Consider the following 26,542-nt stretch of genomic DNA (forward strand, 5'->3'; position numbering starts at 1 on the left):
CGGGAAGTACAAATGCCGGCAGTAGCTGTGGTAGAGATAAGAAGATGGAGGACCCTGAAGGGCCCGGTCAGAGGATGAGCACCCTGTAGGTACCGTAAGTAATAGTGCTTCCCCAATCCCCAGTGGCAAACATTATGAACTGCTCTTATGCGGAGGTTTGTTTGTTTTAAATAAAAAACGTGCTCAGTGCACTTTAAAGCAATGTGGTACACTAGATAAATGCTAATATTTTAACCTATAAAAAAAAAAAAGTAAAATAAAAGATACTGCGTCTAGCATACAGTATAATCTGGAATACTATTTATGTATTGTAACTTGAGTACTTATTTCAGTGGAGGGTCATTATGCACATCTGTACACAACAAAATATAATGCATCAAGTCAGAAGGTACTATAACAGTACTGAAAAGGACATCAATTATAATATTGAAAAAAGTCCATAAGCAGGCCATAATTTATTATTGTTGGTATGATGAAGACAACACTGAACACTGCCCTGGGTAAGAGAATATACTACACCATAGTGGAGATGTGTAGTTTAGTGGGTGATACTTGACTTGGGCAGGGCACAAACCTTTTCTATGGGTCAGAATACCATTGATTGGATACACATAAAAAGCCAGCCATCCCTATACAGTGCAGACTTTACTAACAGTATCTGGCCCTGGTAATGTACTGCAACACAGTAGTAAATGCTTCCTGCCACGTGGTGGAAAATGAACTTTAACAGCATAAGAGAATATAAATTAAACAAAAAAATGTTTAACTTACCTGGGGCTTCTTCTAGCAGCCCCCTGCAGCGCACTGTGCCCGTGCCATCACTGAACATTTTCCAGTTCCCGCAGCACCCGTTACAGCTGGCCAACTCCGTGGCCACTGTGCATACATGCATCCTCGATCACTGCACATGCGCAGTAGAGTTTTTCCCCATACTGCACATGTGCAGAGCGATCCCATCCACAGGAACACAATCAGGAAGTGTCTGGACCGTGGCCATGCATCCATACAGAAAGAGGGGCGCTGCGAGGGACTGGAGATCGCTCATTGACGGCACAAGGCGACTGGTAGAAGCCCCAGGTAAGTTAAACCTTTTTTTCGCTTAGGTTTCCTTTAAAGTCAGGCTGTGGAGTCAAGGATCAGTAATTTTGGGTACCTGGAGTCGGAGGTTTCATGAACTGAACGGAGAGGATTATTGTACCGACTCCACAACCCTGGTTAAACTGTACCTGCGCCCAGGGCTGTGAAGTCTGTATTAACCATCTTAGCGGTATGGACGAGCTCAGCTCGTCCATCACCGCCGATGGCTGCCGCTCAGGCCCTGCTGGGCCGATTTTGCTGAAATAAAGAGCAGCACACGCAGCCGGCACTTTGCCAGCCGCGTGTGCTGCCCGATCGCCGCCGCTCTGCGGCGATCCGCCACGAGCAGCGGCGACAGAGGGTCCCCCCAGCCGCCTGAGCCCTGCGCAGCCGGAACACATAGTTCCGGCCAGCGCTAAGGGCTGGATCGGAGGCGGCAGACGTCAGGACCTCGGCTGACGTCCATGACGTCACTCCGCTCGTCGCCATGGCGACAGGAGAAGCCAAACACGGAAGGCTGCTCATTGCGGCCTTCCGTGTTAATTTTGGCCGCCGGAGGCGATCAGAAGAACGCCTCCGGAGCGCCATCTAGTGGGCTTTCATGCAGCCAACTTTCAGTTGGCTGCATGAAATAGTTTTTTTTTATTTACAAAAAACCCTCATGCAGCCGCCCTGGCGATCTTAATAGAACGCCAGGGTGGTTAACCTCTTGACGACCAGCTAACGCCGATTGGCGTAAACTGGTCGTCTGTGGGTTACCATGGAAACGGCCTTTCCATGTCAGTTCACGGAGGGTGTCTCGCCGGCAAAATGTAAGCACGCGGGGAAGAAATCCCCGCTGTTTACATCATACGGCGCTGCTGCGCAGCAGCGCCGTAGGGCAGATCGGCGATCCCCGGCCACTGATTGGCCGGGGATCGCCGGCATCTGATAGGCGGAAGCCTATCCTTCAATGCGCAGGACGGAACTCCGTCCTGCGCATTACGGAGAGAGGGAGGGAGGTAAGGAGGCAGAGGGCGGAAATGGCTGCGGAGGGGGGCTTTGAGGAGCCCCCCCCCCCGCAAAACGCAGATGGCCGGCGGCGATCAGACCCACCCCGGCAGGACATCCCCCTAGTGGGGAAAAAAAGGGGGGAGGGGAAGTCTGATCGCCCTGACATAATACTGATCTGTGCTGCGGGCTGGAGAGCCCACGCAGCACAGATCAGGCAAATTACCCCTGGTCGACAAGTGGTAAAAAAAAAAAAAACCACACACACCCAACTCAGTTTATGAAACGACCAACTCTAGGTACCTGATTTGCATATATTCAGCAGTGTTGCTCTGGGAGACATCTCAAGCTCACTCCAACCTGAATTATCACAAATTCTTTCTGTTTTAAGAAAGCAAACTTGTTTTTCTAGGTACCTAAAAGGAGAGTGAAGCCTCTGGATCCTATAGAGGCTCCCCTCGCTGTCCCCTGGTCTGCCATCACAGAGTGAGGACCCTCCAAAGATTACCGACAAGGGCTTGTCTGTAATCTGATCGGGGCCACGCACCTCTTCATGTGTGCGTCTGATCAGTTGGAGGGTCCACAAGTGGCATCGAGAGAGACCAGGGGACCACAAGGAACACCTCATTAGGATCAAGAGGCTTCCCTCTCAGGTGAGCATATGTTTCTCCTAAAGATCGGGTCCTCTTTAAATTGCAGTGTATGTATAGCACCAGAAGTATTTTTTCCCATGATGTAGGCTGGATTCTCTAGTGTCGGACATCCACCTCCGAGATGGACGTAAACAAGTACCATAGGGATTCAGATGCTTTGTCCAGAATCCTGAAGCAAAACTACTGTATTTTTTTCAGAAGCAGCCTATTGATTTTGGAAGCAGCAGGGCACAATGCTTTGCGAGTGCCAGAGCTCCTGGCCGGTGCCCACTGTATTGTTTTACTGGATGAAGGGATCCTGGACGTCCCTGAAACGCTGGAAAAAAGATGCAGCCTAATCTCTCACCACTTATCCTGTAGCAACTGCTCCAACAAGATACTGACCATTACTGGCTTAAAGTGGATCCAAAATAAACTTTTACTTATTGCATAATTGTGTTCCTTTCATATAGTTTATAGGGCATTTCTCAAGCCAAATACTTTTTTTTAACACTACAATTCCCTATAAAACTAAAAAAGCCTTGTCCACAGCTTCTCCACTCTGAGCCTTAATAGCAAGGGTTTATGGGAGCTCAGTCTGGGCAGGATTAGGAGGAGGTTACTAGCCAGAGATTTCAGAGGTAGAGGGGAGGAGAGGGGAGTGAAGTTTTCACAGGATGAGGGCTGGAGATACAGATCAGCTTGCCTGTGTGTAATGTGACAAAAAGAACATGGCTGCCCTCGTATCACAGGAATAAATAAAAAAAAAAATCAAACCGTTGAAGCTGTTTGCAGCTAGATTTGCTGTATTAACTATCTAAACTTTAGATTAGATATATAGACAAGTTACTTGTTATAATTAGTTTTTCATCTCGGATCCACTTTAAAGAGAACCCGATGCGAGGTTCTAACAATGAAATCCCCATACAGAGGCTGGGTCTGCTTATAGAGCCCAGCCTCTGTTGCTATTTAGATCCCCCCTAACTTCCCCCTGCGCTCAGCGAGACCCCATAATTCACAGTAGCGCTGCCGACACTGAGCGTGTCAGCAGCGGCTGTGTTTACCTTTGTAATGCCAGTCTCCGCTCTCCCCCGCCTCCTGCATCGCTCCGGTCCCTGTCCCTTCCCTCCACGCTGATTGGAGGAAGGGACAAGGGCGGGGACCGGATCTCTGCAGGAGGCGGGGGAGAGCGGAGACTGACGTTACAAAAGTAAACACAGCCGAACTGCGCGGCTGTGAATTATGAGGTCTCGCTGAGCGCAGGGGGAAGTTAGGGGGAATCTAAATAGCAACAGAGACTGGGCTCTATACGCAGACCCAACCTCTGTATGGGGATTTCATTGTTAGAACCTCGCCTCGGGTTCTCTTTAACCTCTTGACGACCAGCTAACGCCGATTGGCGTAAACTGGTTGTCTGCTTGTTTCCATGGAAACAGCCGGTCGTTTGAGCGGCCGTTCCATGTCAGTTCACGGAGGGTGTCTCCGTGAACTGCCTGCGAGCCCACGGAGGGTGTCTCCGTGAACTGCCTGCGAGCCTCCGATTGCGGCTCGCAGGAGAAAGGTAAACACGCGGGGAAAAAATCCCCGATGTTTTACACTGCACGGCGCTGGAGATCGGCGATCCCCGGCCTCTGAAGCCCATCAGAGGCGGTACAGGACATATCGCCGTCCTGTACCGCCCACAGAGCCAGGGAGAGGGAGGGAAGGGGGGGAATAGCGCAGCGGAGGGGGGCTTTGAGGAGCTCCCACCGCAAGGCACAGCAGAGCGGCAGCGATCAGACCCCCCAGCAGCACATCCCCCTAGTGGGGAAAGGGGGGGGGGGGGGGGGGGGGGGGGTGGGGGAGTCTGCTCGCCCTGCCTGCAATACGATCTGTGCTGGGAGCTGAAGAGCCCACCCAGCACAGATCAATGGGAAACCACTCGGTCGGCAAGTGGTTAAGTGCGGAATCACATTTAATTGTATTGTTTGTGCATAGGTGCGCAGTCATAATGAACAAGTTTGTGCATAGGTGAGCAGTCATAATGAACAAGAAGGGGCCATCCCCAAACTGTTAATAAAAAGTAAGGAGCATGAAATGGTCAAAAATATCTTTGTACCACCGAAACAGTCTAAGTTCCTTTCACAGGTATGGAGGCCAACCATTTAAAGAGAGTGAAGCGAGAATAAATCTCGCTTCAGACCTCCTAGATAGCAGGGGCATGTGTGCCCCTGCTAAAACGCAGCTATCCCGCGGCTTAACGGGGGTCCCTTCACCCCCAAAACCCCTCCGTAAATCGGGGGAGCGCTTCCGCATTGGGGCAGGGCTAACCGCCTCAGCCCTGCCCCACGTGCGTCTGTCAGATGCGTATCTCCGCCTTTCCCCTGCCCCTTTCAGTCTTCCTTCACTGAGAGGGGTGGGGGAGAGGTGGCGATGCGTCTAAAAGACGCGACTGGAGGCAGGGCTGCAGCCGTTAGCCCTGCCTTCAGGAAACAAAATTTACGACCAAGTCTTGCAGGGGTGGGTTTGGGGGTGAAGGGAACCCCGTTTAGCGGCACGATAACTATGAGCTCTGAAGCGAGATTTATTCTCGCTTCAGAGTCTCTTTAAACATCCCCAACACCATAATACCCCCTCCATCAAAACTTTACACTTGGCACAATGCAGTCAAGCATTACTGTTCTGACACTAGTCCATCAGTTGGTCAGATGCGTGTCTGTACTGCTTTAGAGTCCAGTGGCAATGTGCTTTACACCACTGCTTTGCATAGCACTTCATGATATACAGCAGCTACGGGTGTTTGTCTATGGGGATTCCCACTGGGTCCCCTAAAGTAATAATCTGAACATTTGTATAGCGCTTTTCTCCTGTCGGACTAAAAGTAGACTGAAACCCACATTTATGCGAGAGAATGTGTATGGTTCAATAATTGATATATGCAGCACCTCCTGCCACTATCACTTGCTGCTGGGAAACCCGATATATAAGCTGTGCCTCTTGTTCCCAAATCGTACACTGGCGCTGCTATAGCCGCAATTTAAGTGTATATGAGGGAAACTTCATAGACCAACAGCTGCTCGCAACAATTTGGCCATGTCCACCAATTTGAAAGGAATAGTATAATGCACAGCAGAACCTTCAGCCGCAGGGCACAGCGATCACTTAGGCTATTGCACAGTTTCACTAAATCTATGGATAGCGTTTCCCTGCTAGGTCCCTTATTTCTAACAAATTAGTGGTCGCAACCAAATTGCCACGAGCAGGAGGAGACAGTGGACCCCCTCACTAGACTAGCACCCGGATAGATTATTGGCCACACAAGTCAAAGTTGTTCATCCACCTGCAGCTCCGTGGTACTGTGAAAGAGAATTAAAGGGGTTCTGTGGAGGGGTTAAAAAAACAAAAACTGACACTTACCTGGAGCATCTATCGCCCCCCTGCAGCAGTCATGTCCCCCACCGCTGGTCCCAGTCTAATTACGCATCTAACTAGACAATGGGCTGCACGGCCGCAAGAGCTTGTTCCCACGCGTGTCACCGTGAGCTTACTGCACAGTACAAGAAAACGTCATACTACGCAGTAAGCTCACCATGACAAGCGCGGGAGCGAGCACTATTTGTCTAGTTGGACAAATATTAGAACGGGACCGGTGGCAGGGAACCAATGATAGAAGGAAGACCGTGTGGGACATGGTGGCTGCAGGGGGCCGACAAAAGCCTGAGGTAAGTGTCGTTTTTTGTTTATTTTTCCCTCCACAGAACCCCTTTAACTTCTTCCAGAGGATCCCGGTCAGCAGCAATGGTCTCAAGAAGGACATGGGAAGCTCTTGCAGGATCCAGAGGCTTCCCTTTTCGTATTTATGTTACACACAATGCAATTTCCCATCAAATAGATGGGTCTAATACTTTTTTACAGGACTGTACATTTTTGTCTAGAATTTATGGGGGAAATGGGTCAGAACAGGTAATCATCAATTCAACCTGAAAGCTCATGGGAAAATGCATGCTGTGGAGCAGGCAATAGGATCCAGAGGCTTCCATTTCCCTAGGTCTAATTATTTTCATTTCCCTTGGGCTCACAGGCTGATACACATGATGCAATTTCCACAGGTTGAGTAATAATTACCAGTATGTCCAATCGGCTCCCGATCAAGAAAGGGATAGATTTTCAGATCAGCATTGCACAAAATCGATCCCTTGCTCCATCGGAGCAAATTGGACATGCCGGAAATTATCCACCGACCCATGCATCTGACAGGAAAATTGCACTGTATGTACGCTGCGCCCAAATGATCTGCTTCGGAAGGAAAGCACAGGAGCGCTACAATGTGGGTTGCAACCGCATCGGAACCCTTGGGCCAGAGAGGCCCTCCCTCAACTACAGTATTAGCTATCTTTTAGGCATGTGCTCCTAATAATCCCTTCTATAGACGCTTTGACTAGTAGTAATCATTAACAAGCTGTTCCCCATCCCCTCCTTGCAGCTCTGACACTGTAGTTGCCATTGGCAGGTCTTGGTGCGCCGTATCAATTGTTATGTATTGAGTGCTTTGGGGGACGGGGCACATTGTAAAACTTGCATCAGGGCCCACATCTCCTTAGCTGGGAAAGCGAGAATTAAGCAGCATGTCATTAGCGTGCATTGTGGTAGCAGCAGTAACGGGCTGCAGCCTGGTCACGTGGGAAGGAACGCTGCCCTCTCCCAGCACAGCGAGTCAGGTGGGCCGCGCGCGGTTGCCCTGGACACCGGCAGGATTCCCCCTCACAGCAGCAGCATTTCATAAGCGTGCATTGTGGCTGCAGCCTGGTCACGTGGGAAGGAACGATGCCCTCTCCCAGCACAGCGAGTCAGGTGGGCCGCGCGCGGTTGCCCTGGACACCGGCAGGATCCGTCCTCACAGCAGGCTGCACAGAGGCGCGTGTAAGCGGTAACCCTCCCCCTCCATGCAGTGACACACTCACTCCCTCCCCCCTGGTAATGGCGGCTTCTCCACAGGCCGGCGCGCTCCGCCATCTTCCCTCACACGCAGCACAGGCTGGGAATGGCGCAGTGTGCGGTTACCTGCTCCTTCTCTCCTCTGACTTCTCCCCGCACCGCTGTGTGTTTCTCCGCCGCTCCCTCACGGAACAGATCAGGCAGCGCGTCTCCCGACAGCAACACCGAACACACCTCGCTGTGTCTCCGTCACCTCCTCCTCAGCGTGCGCGACCCCGCCGCCTCTGTGAGCGTCCTCAACCCACGCAGCTATCGGCGAGCACGGCCACGCTCAGCACACGCAGCATCCTGCGGGCGCATCTCCGCCTATTACCCATGCACAGCATTCATCTCAGAGTCCCCGCCCAACCCACAGAGACACTCAGCGAGTGTACGGCCCCGCCCAGGCCCAGCGCGCGTCGCCGAGGACTGCAGAGATCGGCTGGATGATACGCGTGCTCGGACGAGCCCGCTCAATCTGGTGCGCGAGGAGGTTAGAGCTTTCTCCTCCTCACACGGCCGCCATTTTAGGGGCCAAACGGATAAGATCAAAAAGAGACTCTTCAGCCTCTGGCTCTGCTCAAATCTAGAGACCACTTGTGTCTGTCATGTGGACTGTTATGCTAGGTACACACTATGAGATTTTCTGGCAGATTTACTGTCAGATTGATTATTTTCAACATGTCTGATCTGTTTTCCGATCGATTTCTGAGAATTTTCAGACCGATTTCCTATTGAAGTGAATGGAAAACGGTTGGAAATCAATCAGTGGATCGAATCGGACATGTTGGAAATAATCGATCGGACAGTAAATCTGCCAGAAAAACTCATAGTGTGTACCCAGTATTATATAATCAAGCTTTCAATTAATCATTTGTTTCTGAATCTGATCTGCTTTATGCAAAGTTATGAACCAGCCCTCGGCCAGGTTTAGGTGCAATGAGGCCCTGAGAAAGAATTAGATGGGGTCCCTGCCTGACCATTTAATCCTCATTAACCCACTGGCATAAATAGTTTCTCAGTACTAGTAATAATCGTAATTAGCCGAATTACAATTACCGTATATACTCGCATATAAGCCGACCCGTGTATAAACCGAGGTACCAGCTTTCCCTTCAGAAACCAGGGAAAAGTAATTGACTCATATATAAGCTCTCTCTGCAGAATAGCCCCCGCCACAGTTCCAGATGTTCCCCCTGTACAAGTCAGCCCCTCTCCCCATAGCCAGATGTGCCCCATGGATGATTCAGCTGTGTCTCAAGAAGCCACTAGATGGCGTCATAAATATGAGACTCAGCGATTGCCATACAGGAGGTGCTTGCACGCTCCACTCCACAAGCCAGGGGACACAGGTAGACTTGAGCAGCGCACTCTGCATACCATGATGCAGGGGATGCGGGGCACGGACACAGCTGGCAAGAGCAGGATCATTAGTGCACAATCCTTACACTCCTCTGCCAGTAACAACATCTGTTCCACCATCTGTTCTGCTCCACTGACTCGCGTATAAGCGAGGGGGTTAACTTTAAAGGACATTTTTTATGCTGAAAAATTAGGCTTATAAGCAAGTATATACAGTATGTGATAGTTCACAATAATTACGATTTGTAAATCAATTGATTTTGTGTAATCCATTTATAATTTTCACATCATTTTGTGCCGACTTTAGCGGTTGATAGCAAAGTCCCAATGCATGCTGCTGTCATCAAATTTGAGGAGAATAGTGACTAAAAGTCAAAGAAAGAATTTTTCTAAAGGAATTTGAAGTTTTTTAGAATATCAATTTTAAAAATGCAAAGAAAAAAATGTTTTTTAAACTTTATTTTCTCAAAAACTACAAGGTGATTTTGCAAAACAAATTTCTGACTTTTACCCACTACTCTCCTTAAAGGAGTTCTGTGGGGGGATTCTTAGGAGAAAAACAGACACTTACCTTGGGCTTCTATCAGCCTTCTGCAGCGGTAATGTCCCACGCCGTCCTCCTCCCATCTGCCGTTCTCCGCCGCCGGCCCCGGTCTAGCGCGGCATGGGATCCAACTGCGGCTGCGCTACAGTGGCCGCGCACCCGCTCGCTTCCGCCTGCGTCATCGGAAGCTTACTGCGCAAGCGCAGTACAAGAAACCGTTGTACTGCACCTGCGCAGTAAGCCTCAGATGACGCGAGCGGAGGAGCGGCGGCGCGCATTAGTCGTCTGTGTGACAGACGAATAATAGCCCGGTGCCGGCTGCGGGGAACGGCGGATGGGAGCAGGACGGCGTGGGACATTACCGCTGAAGGGGGCTGATAGAAGCCCCAGGTAAGTGGCAGTTTTTCTCCTCAGAAACCCCCACAGAACCCCTTTAAAGAGGCACTTAAGTGAAAAAAAAACGAGTTCTACTCACTTGGGGCTTTCCTCAGCCCCCTGCAGCTGATCGGTGCCCTCGACCTGTCTCTCCGATCCTCCTGGTCCCGGCGGCGACCACTTCCGGTTTCGGCTTCTGGACCCGACAGGCTGGGAACGCGAGTGATTCTTCGCGTTCCCAGCCACAATAGCTTCCTCTATGTTGCTATAGCAGCAGAGCTGCTATAGCAACATAGAGGGAGCTATTGTTGCTGGGAACGCAAAGAATCACTCGCGTTCCCAGCCTGTCGGGTCCTGACGGCGAAACCGGAAGTGGTCGCCGCCGGGACCAGGAGGATCGGAGAGACAGGTCGAGGGCACCGATCAGCTGCAGGGGGCTGAGGAAAGCCCCAAGTGAGTAGAACTCGTTTTTTTTTCACTTAAGGTTCACTTTAAGTGGACCTGAATTCAGAATTCCTCTCTGCTCTGAAAGAGAAAAATGGTGGGTTATTTCCGCCGCCCGGGCGGTGCCTTAGCGGCCCTGGAAGCCGTGCAGAAGGAGCTGAACCTGCCACAACACCGTCTGATCATAGACGTTCCAACACGGTGGAATTCCACCCTGGCCATGTTGGAATGTCTGGTTGAACAAAGGCAGGCGGTCAACCGATACCTGGCCAGAGCCACCGCGGACGCCACCGTGTTCGGGACCAGCACCACCCACCTCCCGGACATCATCCTCAATGCAGAGTGGGAAAAAATGCAGCTGGTGTGCTAGGTGCTGGCACATTTCCTGGAGGCCACCAACATGGTCAGCCGGGACCATGCATCGCTGTGTGAGTGGGTGACCATGGTGTGCATGCTGATCAAGGCCCTGGATGCTCTGCTGGAAGTGGGAGAGGCAGCCTTGATCCAGCAGGAGCAGCAGCAGCAACCTTCACAGTCCACCTCTGTGCGTCAGGAGGAGGAGGTTGAGGACTTGCAGTTGGAGGAGTTGGAGGTCCCTGACCTTGAAGATGAGGGGGCACGGCCGAGTGCAGCTGCAATGGTGCGGGGGAGGAGAGAGCAGGGGAAGGCTCAGGAATCAGAGGAGGAGGACAGCACTGGGGGTGATGATTCAGAGTATGTGGCAGCAGAGATGGCAGCGCACATGCTGCAGTGCCTGCGCAGTGACCCAAGGGTCAAGCAGATGCGTGATCGGGAGGACATCTGGATCACCCTGATGCTAGACCCACGACTGAAGGGGAAGCTGCATCAGTTCCTGCCTCCAGGAGGAGACCCTGTGCGCTGAATGATGGATTTGCAGTGGTCCCTGGTTCGGCACTTGGGGGAAGCCTTCCCCCAGACTTCCCACCCCCCTGCTGTCACAATCCAGCCAGCACAGCATTAAGTGCCTGTGTCCATCAGCAGCAAGTGCCCATCAAACCTGCTGTCTCTCACAAAGGTGCTGTACGCCACGCCGGTACAGCTGCCGAGTGAGGAGGTGCCTGCAACAGCATGTGGCTATCAAAGCCAGAACCAGCGCCTGACCCGGATGGTGGCAGACTACATGGGGTCCTACATCGGGCTTGAGAGCGACACCCCTGTGGACCCCTTGGAGTACTGGGTCAAGCACCTGGATATTTGGAGCTAGCTGGCACAGTACGCCCTGGAAGTCTTTGCTTGCCCCCCTTCTAGCGTGCTGTCCGAAAGGTGCTTCAGTGCGGCCGGTGGCGTGGTGACTGAGAAGCACTCTTGTCTGTCCACACAGTCTGTGGACAGACTGACGTTCCTCAAAATAAACCAGGCTTGAGTGGTTGGTGAATTCCTTGCCCCTGTTGTTGGCAAGAGGGGGAAATTAAGTGGCTGGAAATCACTATGCCTGCCTTACCACCACAACCACCAGGCTCCGTCTTGAGTCATAAGCCTGGTTCAAAAAATTTTTACTGAGCCGTGGTACCAACACACTAAGTGCCATGGTGAACTATCTAAACACAATTGCTGTGTAATTTTTTTGGGAGGTGTCTGTGCTGTCCCAGTTGTGGGGAGGCCCCAACTGCGGCAGAACGACCGCTTCCTGGAACCTCTCCTAATGTTTTACTGAGCCGTGGTACCAACACGCTAAGTGCCATGGTGGTGAACTATCTAAACACAATTGCTGTGTAACGTTTTGGGAGGTGTCTGTGCTGTCCCAGTTGTGGGGAGGCCCCAACTGCGGCAAAACGACCGCTTCCTGGAACCTCTCCTAATGTTTTACTTTGAGCCGTGGTACCAACACACTAAGTGCCATGGTGGTGAACTATCTAAACACAATTGCTGTGTAATTTTTTGGAGGTGTCTGAGCTGAAAACTGTCATGTCCCAGATGTGCGGTTAGACTTTGGACACAATGAGGGTTGCACAACTGCTGTCTGGAACCTACTCCTGATGTTAATTTACAGCCATTTTTTTTAACTCCCCACATAATAAATTAGTGTTTCCCTTTAATAAAAACATGATGCTACATGCATCATTTACCTTAAAAAAACGTTTTGGAAGCTACTTATAGGCCACTTCCGTTTTTTCTATCCGGATTTCCGAATCTGCCCGGATAGCCCAGATAATGCGTACGGATATCCACATGTACACGTATATCAGAACGTTCGGATTTTGAAAAGGGGTATCCGGGCACTCCTGCCCTGCTGCCTCCCTCATTGTCCTCCTGGGCAGTCCGCACTTTCACAATCTCTCTTGGAAATCTCCTCAGGTGTGCAGCAGAGCACCTGCGTGCCCCCCCCCAATCACGCTTTAGTAGCCGGGAATGTTTTGCTCCTGCACACTGCAGCACGACTGATGGCGGCTAGAGAGATTACCGTGCGAGATTATGGTAGAACAGAGCCGCCCGGGAGGACGGCAAGGGAAGGCAACAGAGTACATGGGGCTGGAGGAAGCCCCAGGTAAGTATTAGGTACACTTTAAAGTTAACCACTTAAAGGGGTTCTGTGGGGGATGTAGAAGATAAAAACAAACACTTACCTGGGGCTTCTATCAGCCCCCTGTAGCAGTAATGTCCCACGCTGTCCTCCTCCGATCCGCCGTTCTCCGCCGCCGGATCTGGTCTAGCGCAGCATGCTATCCAACTGCGGCTGCCGCGCGTGTCATCAGAAGCTTACTGCGCAGGCGCGGTACAAGAAAACTTTGCCTGTGCAGTAAGCTTCCGATGACGTGAGCGGGAGCGCGCATTATTTGTCTTGTTAGACAAATAATTGCCCGGTGCCGGGGTGGGGAACGGCAGATCGGAGGAGGACGGCGTGGGACATTACTGCTCCAGGGGGCTAATAGAAGCCCCAGGGGAGTATCTGTTTTTATTTTCTACACACCCCCACAGAACCCCTTTAAGGACCATGGGCTTAAACCCCCCTAGTGACTGGGCTATTTATTACAAAATAGGCCACTGCAGCTTTAAGGGCTCGCTGCAGGGCCGTACAACTCAGCACACAAGTGATTTACCTCCGCCCCCCTTTTCTGCCCACCAACAGAGCTTTCTATTGTTGTCTGTGATCGCTCCTAGGATGTTTGTTTTTTTTAAATAAATATTTATTTGATTTTTTTTTACAACAGATAATACTATTTTTTTAAATGTATTTTCTATTTCCCCACCTTCCCTCCCCCCCGCTAGCCAATGACAGTGATCAGCTCCCATAGACATGAGCCTATCACTTCCTGAGCCTCCAGAGGGGACAGCCGTCTCACACGGCTGTCCCCTGTACAGTGCTGCCTTAGATCACAGTGCTGGACAGTGTAAATAGACGGCGTCTAACAGTCTCCTAGCGGCGATTGGCGCTGGGAGACTGATGACGAAGCTTCGCTCCATCATGCAAGCGTATATGCGCGCGCAATCTCCTGCACAACCCCGCCCCAGGACTTCACGCTAATTGGTGTGGAGTATATCTTAGGGCTGCCGCCGTGTTAACGCCAATCGTCATAGAGCTAAGGGGTTAATGGGAACTTTAAAAGAAAAATCAGCCAGATACTTACCTGAGGAGAGGAAGGCTCTGGGTCCTAGAGAGCCTTATCTCTTTCTCTCGGTCCCCTCGTTGCAGCGGCAGCTCCTCTGTTTGAATCCATCACCGCCGGGGACTTCAGAAGTCTTCAGGAGCCCTTCGCCCGAGTGCTCCCGAAGACAGGCGGCTCCATACTGCGCACATGTAAGCACACGAGAGAGTGCCTTAGCACAGGCGCAGTATGGAGCCCCCTATGTTCAGGAGCACTCAGGCTCCCGAAGATTTCTGAAGTGACCTCACTGCGGCATAGAGCAGTATTTGACCAAATTGGTCGAGTACTGCTACGGGGGAGCCAGCACTGGAAGGAGGGATCTGTGAGAGGAGCGGGAAGGCTCTATAGGTCCCAGAGCCTCCCTCTCCTTAGGTAAGTATCTGGTTTATTTTTTTTTTTTTAAATTTATACAGATTCCCATCGACTTTTTCGGGTAAAAACCCAGGAATGTGAAGCGGATAAAGTGAAATCAACCCCAGTATTTGGTTAATGCAGTTGTTACTGCTGGCAAATACAGTAAGTTTGGCCTCTTGCACACTGTAAATCACAAATCCGATTTGCGATTCCGATTTGTGATTTACGATCTCAATTTTCCTTGGACGCTATCAACACAAGAAGAAAAATGCAAAAAAAAAAAACCGCAGCATGCAGGATCGATTCAAAATCGGAATCCATTCAAAATCAGAATCGCATGTAAAATTGGGTCAAAATTGGAATTGGAATCACATGTAGTGTGCAAGAACAACTCAGGGCTCAACTTTCTCCTGTGCTTTGCTGCAATTTTCATTAAATTTGCCTGGGGGTGGAGGAGGGGAGGGGTCAGGGAGGGCCACATTTTACCTGTGAAGCAGGTTTTGTTATGTGGTACAATACAGAACAAATATTATAACCTGTAGCTTTACAGATGGAATGTTGCTCTGTCTCTGCTGAACATGCATTGTTCATAGCCTAATTCCAGGAGAAGGAGAGGTGTGAAGGGGTTAGAAACCTATGAGGGCTTATAATGCTGTCTGCAACTACATATGAGTGATTTTCCTGTGTTTCTGGTCCCTGACGCCTTTTAAAGACAGGAAGTAAGGTGCAACAACGAAAAACTAGTGAGGGGATTTAACCACTTCAACTCCAAGGGTTTTTCCCCTTAAACACCAGAGCAATAGCGCTCCTTCCATTCATCCGCCTATAACTTTATTACTACTTATCACAATGAAACAATCTATATCTTGTTTTGTTTTTTTTCACCAATTAGGCTTTCTTTGGGTGGTACATTTTGCTAAGAATTATTTTATTCTAACTGCATTTTAATGGGAATAATAAGAAAAAAAAATGGAAAAAAATCATTATTTCTGGTTTTCAGTCATTATAGTTTTAAAAATAATACATGCTACCGTAATTTAAACCCACACATTTTATTTGCCCATTTGTCACAGTTATTGCTATGTTTAAAATATTTCCCTAGTACAATGTATGGCAACAATATTTTATTTGAAAATAAAGGTGCATTTTTTCAATTTTGCATCCATCACTATTTACAAGCCCATGATTTAAAAAAATAACAGTACTATACCCTCTTGACATATATATTAAACAAAGTTTGGTCCCTAAGTTAACTATTTATGTTTTTTTTATGTAATTTTTTTTTATACAAAAAACAAAACAAAACCGGGTACTATGGGAGAGTGTGGGAGGAAAAGATTTAATTTTAAATGTAAATATGGAGGGATTAGATTGTGAGCTCCTTTGAGGGACAGTTAGTGACAAGATATATATATATATATACACTGTACAGCGCTGCGTAATATGTCGGCGCTATATAAATACTAATTAATAATAATAATATGGAACTTTTTATAAAAAATTTTTTTATGTAGGTGCAATTTTACTATTTGGCCACAAGATGTCCTTGTGCATTACATTCTGTTGCATACTATTAGTACGCTAAACAGGAAGCAATGTGTGGCTACGTTGCTTCTGCTTTCTGTGAATGACGGAGTATCTGTGAGAGAACGTGGAAAAGCCGCCGCGTGTACTGACAGCAGGGCGGCTGATTCCGCGTCCAGCGCGACGGTCTGCACGCGGAAGCGTGCCTTTAGTAACATGGCAGAACGCGGAAGAGCCGCCACATGTACTGACAGCAAGACGGCTGGTTCCGCGTCCAGCGCGGCGGTTTGCACGCAGCAGCGTGCATCTGGTGTGGCTGAGTCTGTTAGTTCACACAGGTTCAGGAATACGCGCGCGCGCGCGTTGAAAGGCAGAACTTTTATGATGGCCAAGAGGGGATTAGCTGACCAGGCCAGTCAGCTGACCTCAGAGCTGGTAACCATTGGTTGATCAGTGGTGCCAGAGAGCACTGCTCTATATATGGTTGCTGCTGGCCTCTCTCAAATTGTCTGCCATTGCGAACACTACGTGGAAGCACTCAGACCTTAGTTAGATCCAACAGTGTGTTTGAACCAGGAGGACCTGGGAATTCACACTGAGCCAGATTACTTGTGTTATTATTCTGTTATACTTCAGACTAGTTCCAGGGTGTAGAGACTACGGACCTCACACCCAAGACTAGGGAACTTGTGTTATCATTCTGTTATACTTCAGACTAGTTCCAGGGTGTAGAGACCACGGACCTCACACCCAAGACTAGGGAACTTGTGTTATCATTCTGTTATACTTCAGACTAGTTCCAGGGTGTAGAGACCACGGACCTCACACCCAAGACTAGGGAACTTGTGTTATCATTCTGTTATACTTCAGACTAGTTCCAGGGTGTAGAGACCACTGACCTCACACCCAAGACTAGGGAACTTGTGTTCTGTTATACATCAGACTAGTTCCAGGGTGTAGAGACCACGGACCTCACACCTAAGACTAGGGAACTTGTATTATCATTCTGTTATACATCAGACTAGTTCCAGGGTGTAGAGACCACGGACTTCACACCCAAGACTAGGCATTGTTTGATATTTGTTATGACCTGTTGCTTTCCTGACTATCCCTCTGCTTTCTGATTCGGTACCACGCATATCTGATATTCCGTTGCCAAACCCTGCCTACCGAATCAGCCTTCTGTCTTCGTACTTTGTCTGTCCGTGTGTTGCCGACCTGGCTTGCCCGACCTCGAGAGCTATCTCTCTCCTCTAAAGAGATAGTCTCCAGATCAGTCAGTGACATCCACCTTCAGGTGTCACTCACTCTCTGGTCCTTCCTACCTTCAGCCTGACTCCACCCCTTGGAGAGTCTCAGGCTGCTGGGAGGTTTCTGTACCCTCCATAGCAGTATCTTCTGTACTGCTTAGGGTCACCTGTTCATCAGGTGGGTTGCTCAAAGTCATACTGTTACACCAAACACTCACCATATATATCTAGAGGTGTCCAGAGGTTAGCACTATATCTGTATTATTGGTGATTCTGCAGATCACCAATAATCAGATCCTCTCTGTGTGCTGACACCGATCGTTACAGTATCTCATTGAGTGCCGGCACTCATTCACGCGGCCACTTGGATGAATGGGAACTGCGTTCCCCCCTTTACCGATCAGCGGCGAGAACGAGCCTGGGAGCGAGCGGGAGTGCAAGGCGGCAAGGGAGGAGTATCTACGTCCCTGCAAGTAAAACAGGGACGTAGATTTTTGTCCTAGGGTAGGGGAAGTGGTTAAAGGGCAACTGAAGTGAGAGAGATATGGAGGCTGCCATATTTATTTCCTTTTAACCACTTCACCACTGAGGGGTTTTTCCCCTTATGGACCAGAGCAATTTTCACCTTTCAGCAGTCCTCCCCAATTACTTTATTACTACTTATCACAACAAAATGATCTATATCTTGTTTTTCCACTTCGTGGCTGGGCAGAAAGCGATGGAAGTGCTCACCCATGGGGACACAGGACACCCATACAAATTCTAAAGAGCTCTAACCAGTAGCCGCCCAATCCAAAGTTAAAATATAACTTTTTTCCCCCCAGAAATTAGCCTCTTCTGCTTGTACTTACCTGTCCTGCTGAACACCGATTGGTTGTATGCCACCACCTTAATGGCTCCTCCCCTCTCTACCTACATTGCACACTAGTCAGCTATAGACAAACAGCATGTCTGTTCAATGCTGGTTCTCCACAGTGTCACCTTATCAAGTAACAAATGCTGAAGGGGCACTATGGCGAAACATTTTTAACATTTAAAATATGTGCAGTAAAGTGAGCCATAAATTACTTTTCTCCTATGTTGCTGTCACTTACAGTAGGTAATAGAAATCTGACAGAAGTGACAGGCTTTGGGCTAGTCCATCTCTTCTCAGCAAGGCTTTTATTCTTTATAAAGATATTCCCTAAAAAGGATTTATACAGTGATGCTGGCCGGCTTCCCTGCTCGCTACATAGTTCTTTGGCAGTTGGACAGAGCAACTGCCATTCACTAAGTGCTTCTGAAAATAAATAAATCATTGAGAATCCCCCATGAAGAGATGGAAAAACCTGTCACTTCTGTCCGATTTCTACTACCTACTGTAAGTGACAGCAACATAGGAGAAAAGTCATTTATGGCTCATTTTACTCTGGAAGAAAACGTAATTCTTATTTGTATATGTTTGCACATATTTAAAATTTTCAAATTTTTCATCATAGTGCCCCTTTAATATGCCTAATGCGGTGCCCCCTTTTCCACTGGTGCACCAGTGTTTCAGTGCAGTGTGGGAAAGTGCTGCATTTTTCGTGCGATTGCGATTGATTGCTATGGCAGCCAATCGCAAGTGCTGCTAAATCACAGGAAGAAGCACACGAGAAAATACCTATTGCATTGCATTGCGGCGATCGTGCTTTTTGGTGGAAAAGGGCCCTTATTCCATTGAGGGAACATAATAAAATATGTGAATGCACCAAAAACACATTTGCGCTGACCAAAAACACAAGCGCTGACCAAACTAACAATTTCCGTCCGAAATCGATCGTTCCCGTCGACACGTCCATGCGGAAGATTTCGCTCGATCGCCGGCGGGTTGGGAGTGCGTCGACAGAGGCGCCCGAATCTCCGACGACCAACGCTAGCGGCAATACATTACCTGGTCCGCCGGCGCGTGTCCCCGCTGTCACCGCTGCTCCTTCTCCGCTGGGTTCTGGCAGGCTTCACTTCTTCCTATCCGGACAGGACGTTTAAACAGTAGAGCGCCCTCTACTGTTTCAACTTCCCCTGGACAGGAAGTACAGTGAAGCTGCAGCCCTGGAGCCCAGAGCGGAGACGAAGACAGCGGAGACTGGGGGACTCGCGCTGGCCGGAGCAGGTAATGATCAGATTCGACCAGAGAGGGATCTATCTGTTGGTCGATCTGATGGCAAATCGACCAGTGTATGGCCACCTTTAGATTTTTCTGTAATTAGATTATTTTCTGTAATGCAGGGCATACACGGGTCGTTTTTGCGGCTCGATTAGCCACCAGATCGACTCCCGCCGCGTCCCCGTGTGCGCCTGGATCGATTCCTGCTCGTCCCCGCGGGCACTTCCTTGTCTGCCACTGGTTTTCCACTATTGTCCGCCTGCGGGGATCGAGCGCGAAATCGATCCGCCGGGTAATCGGACACGTCGGATATTATCAATCAAGTCATCAGCGGCTCGATTGATAACGAAAAAACGACTCGTGTATGCCCAGGATAAAGTACTGGTAGAGACTGGTCATTATCTCTGGTGCATAGTCTTCTGTTTATCTCCTGCTGAGTAGAACAATGCCTAATTGCTCGGCAGATAGATGGATAGATAAACGAGCCGGCTCTTTGATGCGAACGACAAGAGCCGGTGTCCTGTCTAAGATAGCTACCCATCCAAAATAGCTACTTTCAGCACTGCGCATGCGCACTTCCATAAACGCGTCACAGGAGGGAGGAGGGTCGTCTGAAATAGCTACTTTTCTGCTGCACTCAGAAAAACTATCAAACCTACTAGCACAGAACTGTTGCTAAAGAAGAAGTGGCAACTAGCCGCTGTGCAGGCTTGCCGAGATCTCATCTCCCTTCTCCTCTTCTTTACTACACAGCTGCGTGACTCGCAGGGCAGCTGATACTCCCTCACTCAGGCTGACGTGCTTCTCCCTGCTTCCTCCTGAAGGCTGCAATGTCTGTCCTCCTCGCACAGCAGAGCGGTGTATATCTCTGGCATACACCTCGTCTAGTGCTGTGCATCCCTCTCCCCTGCTCTCTCCTCTGCTTCCATCAGAGCTCCTCTGCTATAATTCACATTTGTGCAGCTCCTGACTGAGTTGTCATGTGAGAAACTCGGGAAGCACAGTACACTGGGCAGCTCGCCTCTGATGAAAGTGTAGGAGAGGAGCAATGCACAGCGCTGGATGAGGTGTAATGGAATTATAAACTGCTTTGCTGTCATGTGCCTTAAAATACAAGGTGGTGGAGGACAGACATTGCAGGGGGGAGGGGGAGAATGTCAGCCACGAGGAGTGTGTGTGTGGGGGGGCTCAAATTACATCAATCTTTGTGAGACGTAATATACTGTACATGGGGCAGGTGAGGGAAGAGGGTCAGTAATGCTGGCCACTTAGTTTTTTCGTTGGGGGGAATGATCCTGGGTATACATAGGGGAACAAGAGGACTATTAGATTAGTAGGGGGGGGGGGGGGGCACACATAAAATGCTGGGAGGGATAGTCATACTAGCCACTTTGCAGGGGAGGGGGGTTTAAGGTGTACTGGCCAAACTTTTCTGGTGGGAAATTGGTAGAACATGATATGAGGGGAAGGGCAGGGGGTAAGGTGCAGAGCAGGTGAAAACGGGGCTGCCATAAGCACCAATATTAAAGGCTGCAATTAACGATATGGACAGTACTTAAAGGGAACCAGAGACGTTGGGGGGAAAGGTTTTATACATACCTGGGGCTTCCTCCAGCCCCATAAGCCTGGATCGCTCCTACGCCACCGTCCTTCATTGCCTGGATCCGACGGTACCGGGACCCGTCATTTCCGCGAGTCGGCCGGCGGACGCGGCCAATTGTCCGCATCACAGGGGCTCCCTCCATATACCTATGCGTGCGGCTGCAAATTGCGCAGCCACATGCGTAAGGGTATGGAGGTAGCCCCTGTGCATGCGGACAATTGGCCGCGTCCGCCGGAAGTGACGGGGCCCGGTACCGGCGATACAGGAAGCGGAGGATTGCGGCGTGGGAGCGATCCGCGCTTATGGGGCTGGAGGAAGCCCCAGGTATGTATAAAACCTTTTCCTATTTTTCCCTATCCTTCCTCTCTGGTTCCCTTTAATAATGTGCTGCCCACTTTACGATTATTTTCTGGTTACTGCTGCCTTTCTGTAGACTGCTGCCCACTTTACAATTATTTTCTGGTGACTGCTGCCTTTCAGGTGACTGCTGCCCACTTTACGATTATTTTCTGGTGACTGCTGCCCACTTTACAATTATTTTCTGGTGACTGCTGCCTTTCTGGTGACTGCTGCCCACTTTACGATTATTTTCTGGTGACTGCTGCCTTTCTGGTGACTGCTGCCCACTTTACGATTATTTTCTGGTGACTGCTGCCCACTTTACGATTATTTTCTGGTCACTACTGCTCACATTACAATTTTCTGGTGCCTGCTGCCCACATTGCGATTTTTCTGGTGACTGCTGCCCACATTGCGATTTTCTGGAGACTGCTGCCCACTTTACGATTATTTTATGGTGACATGCTGCCCACGTTACGATTATTTTATGGTGAAATGCTGCCCACGTTATGATCATTTTATGGTGAAATGCTGCCCACTTTACGATTAATTTCTGGTGAAATGCTGCCCACTTTACGATTCATTTCTGGTGAAATGCTGCCCACTTTACGATTCATTTCTGGTGAAATGCTGCCCACTTTACGATTCATTTCTGGTGAAATGCTGCCCACTTTACGATTCATTTCTGGTGAAATGCTGCCCACTTTAAGATTCATTTCTGGTGCATTACGATTATTGTATGGTGAAACGCTGACCCGTTACAATTATTTTATAGTGAAACGCTTTATTTGAAATGATTATTTGGCACCTATGGGGGGGCCCCATCCAAATTTTTGCAGGGGGGCCCAGTGATTTCTAGTTATGCCCCTGCTAGTATATGCCCAAGTGTTATACATACTTGGGGCTTCCTCCAGCCCCATCCATACGAATCGCTCCTACGGTGCCGTCCTCACTCTTCTGGTATCGGGTCCCATAACTTCAGCCAGTTGCGGCCAGTTGTTGCATGCGCAGTGTGGCTGGGAGCGTTCTTTGCCTGCACAGTACTCCCAGCTGCCGGAGAGGGACGGAGGGATCGCACTGCGCATGCGTTGACTGGCCACTGGCCAGTTGCAAATAATTATAGCTGGGGTAACTGGAAGAAGCTGCGTATGCGCAGTTATGCACAGTCCGTACAGGCACTGGTAAAGCAAGTTGAAAAATCTGTTGGGTCGCAAAATCTTTCACCACATCAATCTAGTGGGAGGCATCAGCAGCTACTTTAATAGTATTTAGATATCACAGTGGCTGAATCCGGTGTAATGAAAAATTTTGCAACCCATCATAGTTTGCAACTTGCCATAGAGGACAGTGTATAACTGCGTGGCGTGGCTTCTCTCTGTTAACACGCCTGTCATTTTTTTGCAACCACGGATCCCATTAAGCTAGAAGGGGATTGTTCCCGTCCCCTGTAGCTCAACTAATAACCCCCCCCCCCCCCGCCGAGGGAACAATCCCCCTCTTGCTCAACTAATAACCCCCCTGGAGGGAACATCCCCCCTTCTTGCTCAACTAATAACGGATCCCATTGAGCTAGAAGGGGATTGTTCCCTCAGGTGTTATGAGGCCCAGGATGCTTCGATAGCGGCCTTAAGCTCATCCAGAGTGTTGGGTCTTGCGTCTCTTAACTTTCTCTTCACAACATCCCACAGATTCTCTATGGGGTTCAGGTCAGGAGAGTTGGCAGGCCAATTGAGCACAGTAATACCATGGTCAGTAAACCATTTACCGTATATACTCGCATATAAGCCGACCCGCATATAAGCCGACCCCCCAACTTTTCCCTGAAAAAACAGGGGAAAATGATTGACCCCCATATAAGCCGGGGGTAGGAAATGCTGGATTGGTGCAGCCCCCCAGTGTGTCCCAATATAGCTAGTATAGTGCCCAGTATAGGTAGGTAGTGTCCAGTATAGCTAGTATAGTGCCCAGTATAGCTAGTAAAGTGCCCAGTATAGCCAGTATAGTGCCCAGTATAGGTAGGTAGTGTGACGAATCAACGTTTATTCGTCCTAAAAAAGTACTTAGAGCCTTATAAAATATTCCCTGTCGCCACTATTAACAGTGACAGCAGAGGGAAAGGCTTGGTTTATAAGAAGATCAGGGGAGCCAGGGGTTAATACAGTTTTTGGTTTAAATACACTTTTTTTTCCCTTCACCAAAGGGCTGGAGAAATCTTTTCATGGTCAGCTAATTAGCCTCCTGTTGAAAAGATTTTCTGCCAGCACAGGGACCCCCAACCAGGCAGAAGGAGGGAAATCTCACACCTTCACTGCCTAACCCCGACTTGGTGGCTCCTCAGCTCCGTACATGAAAAGAGCAGCCACAGGAGGTCCTGCTAACATCCTGCAGAAGCCACTTAGAGACTACAGCTGGCTTTCTCAATGACCTTAGGAAAACCTGCTGTGACCTCAGGAATCCCAAGATTCATATGTTCTCCATATTTCCTTCATAATTCCTGACATAGCAGATCTCCCTGCCCATGAAATCTGCACAGGTTATGGGATTCCACAGGGCGCTGGTTCTGACAGGTTTACGGACCAATCGGACTGCCAGATCTAGCGTAAGATTGTTTTAAAATAACCCTCTAATACCCCAGGGGTCTGATTCCCCAAGTTTGGTATCAACGTTCTTGATAAATTCTGACAAACCTAAAAATGTTATTAGATTTAACACAACTTGTACGGTTTGCAGATGAGCACACTTATCATGATTCAGGTAAAATTTTGTCTCTCGAAGAGGGGCAGGGATCTCCTATTCCAAAGAGGTGTGTGATCCACGCCCCCTAACCCCTCCTTGCTGGAGTGGGGGCTATAACCAGACAGAGCCCAGAAAGCTCTGAGTCCTTTACCTTCAATCTGATGCCTAGTAACATCCTGGCAGCCCGCAAGGACACGGGCAAACCCTCCATCTTGGAACTTCCTAACAAAGGCCTGTTGGCCGCATGGCAACCGCCATTTTGGGACTTTCGCCAAAGACTTGCGATTGCCGCATGGACTACCAATAACGGTATTTGAACTGTATATAATCAGACATTCTGTTCTCTTTTCCTCTCTTCTCTCTGTCAATCAATCTGTTCTAAAATAAGCTGTGTGTATGTAGTTTAGAAATAAACTAGCGATTTTATCGTTCAGTCTTGTGCCTGTTCTGGTCATCTGATTGCTGCTATAACGAATCTGCCCTCTGAAGAGTCAGTCATACTACCGCATTGTTTTATGATTTGCTTATGATTGTTGATTTGCTAGCTAGGTTGTAAATAACCGTTTCTTCCTTCTAGGATTAGCTAGTACCAGTTTTCCTGTGCGAAATCGATAACGTTAGTTTCTCGATTGTAGATACAATTCGAGATTGCATCATATAGGGACCCAGTAACCTTTCTTTAACGTCACATTGCTCACAGTCTTTAAGCCGTCGGAAGTGATTATTCCCCGAACGGTGACTTGAGCGTGTTGAACGTGATTGGGCTGGCTACCGTATTATGATAGCGTTGGAGACTGTCCGCTCCATACAACCGGACAGTGGTGGCAGTGTATTTACCCGATTTCCAGCGCGAAATCGATATTTTTTGCGTACCGATTGTATATACAATCAAAATTGTACATGTATGGGCACCTCCAACCAATCTTAACCGTTTACTACGCACACAGTGAATTTGCCTCCAGCAGTCTCTAGCGCATGAGACCTGCATGGCAACAGTGGCCTAGTAATACGGGATTGGTGGATGTTTGTCCCATTACATATTGTCGGCAGTGCGCGACCAACCTTTATTGTCAATCTGTTCACCGTACTTCCTGCGTATGCTAACGGGAGCAGATTAGACGGGATTGGCACGCTCTGTCGCCCTTTTCTTCTTACCTCTGACGATCCAGCAACCGGTCTCGTTGTCCGTCTGCGCCCGTACTTCCTGCGTACGCTAACGGGAGCAGATCTCGACGGGATCGCGGTGCTGGATTGTCACATTGGTGGGCAGTGGTGGTGATAGCACACCCCAAAACCAGGCATAGCCAGCTTTTGGGAAATCAGAGCGCAAAGATCTGACAAACTCAGTCTTTGCAACCAGAATAATAAGACAGTGGTCGCTAAGTATCCTGTCTTGCAGAACCGAAGTTCTGGGCACAAAACGGTACACATTGATAGCGAATAGATTGGTCTACATTTCCTAACTTTTTCTTTGCTATATCCTACTCTTTCTTGTACTCTTCTCTTCTGAATGTCTGATTCAGTTCAGTTTCACCAAAATTGGTCAGTTCCTGACGTGCAAGCCCTCTGCGAATCGCACGGCATTGCTGCTTGCAGCACAAGCAAGGCTGAGCTGGTGGCATAACCCCAGAGATGGAATCCTTGTCGCCACCTTGCTTAATGCCTCTATTACCTGCAATCCTGATACCCCCGGAGTGGTTGGCAAACCTGACCGGCGAGGATCTGCGCTTGTACCAGGAGTTCCGAGAATGTCAGCGCCAGCATGAGGCAGCGATGCTCCAGCATGAGGCGGAGATGCTCCAGCGTGAAGCAGAGCACCAAGAGCGGCTGCGCCAGTTTGATCTCCAGGCCAAGGAGCGACGACTCCAGCGGGAATTGGAGTTGGCAAACCTGACCGGCGAGGAACTGCGCAGATACCAGGAGCACCGAGAGTGTCTGCGCCAGCGGGATCTCCAGATCGAAGAGCTACGGCTCCAGCGTGAATTGGAGTTGGCCCAGCTAACCCAATCAAATCAGCACTCTTCACTATGTGTTTCGGTGGAGAGATGCAAACCTCTACCCGTGACCCCCACAGCAAAACTTCCTGCCATGGAAGAGGGCACGGAACGAGACTTTCCTGTGCGCACCTCTGAGAGGGCGTACCATCAGGTTCCTGTACCTGACAGCCAGAGAACTCTGGTGCTGGACAGTCACAGAACACTGTCCCAAGACTTGGAAGGAGGTAAGCCTACTGCATTTGCTCCTCCTGGTCCAGTGAGCTTTGTGCCACTGAGACCTGCAGCTGCTGCTACTGCTGCATCCCAGTCTGACACACCTGCCATTCGCACGTGTAATCTTTGTGGCGCAACTGGCCACATAAAGTTCTTCTGTCCCAAGAGGAAGAGAACGACCGTCCCTAGCCCGAAGATGGCTAGCAACCCTGATCCGTCACCTGCATCACCCTCTGCACTGCCTGTCAGCGTGTCAGAGATGCTCTACGGTTCCGGAAATCGTCACAGTGCTCCAGTGGACGACCAGATCATCTTTTGCTCCAGTGCTCCAGAAGCAGATGTTTCCTTGGTCTGTTCTGACCTTGCCACAGAGGAAGATATTCTCCCACAAAAGCGCCTCACCCTGACTGAAGTCAGGC

The 26,542-nt window shown here is 49.4% G+C and overlaps 1 protein-coding gene across 2 annotated transcripts in view; it reads right to left on the minus strand.

The window, feature by feature from the left end:
• Nucleotides 1–26,542, minus strand: part of ZNF638 (zinc finger protein 638) — a 197,465-nt gene that overhangs the window by 72,344 nt on the left and 98,579 nt on the right. The window contains exon 1 of one of the 2 annotated variants that reach the window (XM_068274304.1): nucleotides 7,740–7,867. The exons of the other annotated variant lie outside the window; for it this stretch is intronic. The gene's annotated coding sequence lies outside the window, so the exon portion shown is untranslated. Of the gene's footprint in view, nucleotides 1–7,739; nucleotides 7,868–26,542 lie in introns of those variants that run through there. 2 annotated transcript variants of the gene reach the window in all.

This window comes from Hyperolius riggenbachi, chromosome 1, assembly GCF_040937935.1.
Source record: "Hyperolius riggenbachi isolate aHypRig1 chromosome 1, aHypRig1.pri, whole genome shotgun sequence".
Classification (NCBI taxonomy): Eukaryota; Metazoa; Chordata; class Amphibia; order Anura; family Hyperoliidae; genus Hyperolius; species Hyperolius riggenbachi.